The 2,327-nt window shown below is 43.5% G+C and overlaps 1 pseudogene; it reads left to right on the top strand.

The window, feature by feature from the left end:
• The first annotated feature begins 500 nt into the window (after window positions 1–500).
• LOC122744496 lies at window positions 501–713 on the top strand (annotated as a pseudogene).
• Window positions 714–2,327: the final 1,614 nt, after the last annotated feature.

Below are 2,327 nucleotides of genomic sequence, written 5' to 3'. Positions count from 1 at the left end.
GAATTCAAATCCAGCCTCAGATACTTAGTAGTTGTGTGACACTGGCAAAGTCACTTAACTTGTTTGCCTCAGTTTCCTCAACCACAAAATGGGGTAATAATAGCACCTGCCTCCCAGGGTTGTTGTGAGGATCAAATGAGATGAGATTTGTAAAGTGCTTAGTATAATTTCTAGTGTATAGTAAGTGCTATAAAAATGATAATTATTATATTATCATCTTCATCATTGTTGTTGTTGTTGTTGTTGTTGTTGTTGTTACCCACCACAGTACTAGTTCCTCTCTGGTATTTTGTGATGTTACTCTCTCCTGGTTTACCTCATACCTATCGGACCACTCCTTAGTCTCCTTTGCCCACTCATCATCCATGTCACATCCTCTAACTAACAGTCTCTATGGACTTCAAAACCACGTCTCAGCTTTTCCATCTTCCTCATATCCTTGGCAGTTGCTCAACCTCTCGGACCCTGAGCAGCCCCCTTGTCCCACCACCACAGCTGCCATGCCCCGAAAAATTGAGGAAATAAAAGACTTCTTGCTCACAGCCAGGTGAAAGGATGCCAAATCTGTCAAGATCAAGAAAAACAAGGACAATGTGAAGTTTAAGGTCCACTGCAGCAGGGACCTGTACACATTGGTCGTGGCAGACAAAGAGAAGGCAGAGAAACTTAAACGGTCCTTGCCTCCTGGTTTGACTGTGAAGGAACTGAAGTGAAGGAATCATTCAATGTTCCTCCTGCATTAAAATGTAGAAAAACAAAAACAAAAATCCTTTGTCATCTCCTGGCTCATCCTCAAACTTCCCTCAGTACCTGAGGCCTCCTTACCCTGGAACAACCAGCCACAGCTGTGAATTTCTTATTCTGAAATAGCCATCTACCTAGTCAACCCCCTTCTCCTATTCATGAGCTCCTCCTCAGATGTCCATTTTATGGAAGTTGGTCAGCTTGTGTTTTCCTCTCAGCTCTGCTCCTGACTGAATTTTTCCCACGTGAGTTCTGTATGTTGGGGATTGTATAAGTAACTTGTAGACAATTGCATTTGAAGTAGTTGATCAGTCAAATGTTTTGCCTAATCTAGGTGGTCCATAGATTTAAATGATTGGGGGCAGAGCCAAGATGGCAGAGGAAAGACATTAAATTCACAGAGCTCCTGATACAGTAACTGCAAAAACAGCAACGAAAGAACCCCTAGAGCAGAAAAACCCACAAAAATATGGGCTGAGATTATTTTCCAGCCATAGACAGATTAAAGGGGGCCATTCTGGGCTGCAAGTAGAGTCCAACCCCACGATCACTCTGACAGAGACCCCAAGCATGCCACACCAGAGGAACTTAACCCCCGAGCCTCTGAATCAGCTACAGCGTCAGTGTCTTCTGGAACTGAATTTGCAGTTGGGTGAGAGGGCTGAACAGCTGGCCCGGGGGGGGAAAGTGCAGAAGTGTCAGTGGGACCTAGGAAGGAATTCGGCTGTCCCAACCCAGCAGGGAACCAGGAAGAAATCCTGAGCAGCCAGAGGCCCAGGTAGGGGAAGGGTGCAGGATCGTCAAAGCTAAGAACCATTACAGTGCTCTGCTGGCTGGTTAACTAGTAAGTTGGCTTGAGGTTATCTTCAGACCAGAGAACAGGCCAGGAGAGAGAAAAATCTGCCCTCCCTCAAACCAAAATACCTGGGACCCTCTGAAGCTGAGGACAGTAGTGTAGCCTAGAAGCAGGGCCCCGCAGTGGGGAGTTAAAAGCCAAGTAAAAGACAGCAAGATGAGCAAGCAAAGAAAGTTGAAAATTATAGAAAGTTTCTTCAGTGATGAAGATCAAGGTTCATCCTCAGAAGAGGATAACAACCTCAGGACACCTGCATCCAAAGCTTCCAAGAAAAATATGAACTGGTCTCAGGTCATGGAAGCTCTCAAAAGGGACTTTGAAGAGAAAGTAGGAGAGATAGAAGGAAGATTTAGAGGGAGGGAGGAAAGAATGGAAAGAGAAATGAGAGCAATGCAGGAGAGTCATGAGAAAAAAAGTCAACAGTTTGAAAAGTCAAATGGAAAAGGAGATAAAAAAGCTGTCTGAAGGAAATAATTGCCTAAGAATTAGGATTGAACAAATGGAAGCTAGTGACCTTATGAGAAACCAAGACACAGTAAAGCAAATCCAATTGAATTTTAAAAAAAAGAGGGCAATGTGAAATATCTCCTTGGAAAAACAGCTAACCTGGAAAATAAATCCAGGAGAGATAATTTGAAAATCATTGGACTACCTAAAAACTATGACCAAAATAAGAGCCTAGACATCATCTTCCAAGAAAATGTAAGGGGAAATTGCCCTGATATTC

This window comes from Dromiciops gliroides, chromosome 2, assembly GCF_019393635.1.
Source record: "Dromiciops gliroides isolate mDroGli1 chromosome 2, mDroGli1.pri, whole genome shotgun sequence".
NCBI lineage: Eukaryota > Metazoa > Chordata > Mammalia > Microbiotheria > Microbiotheriidae > Dromiciops > Dromiciops gliroides.
Note: the sequence above shows the minus strand (reverse complement) of the source record. Positions and strands in the feature narration are given on the sequence as shown.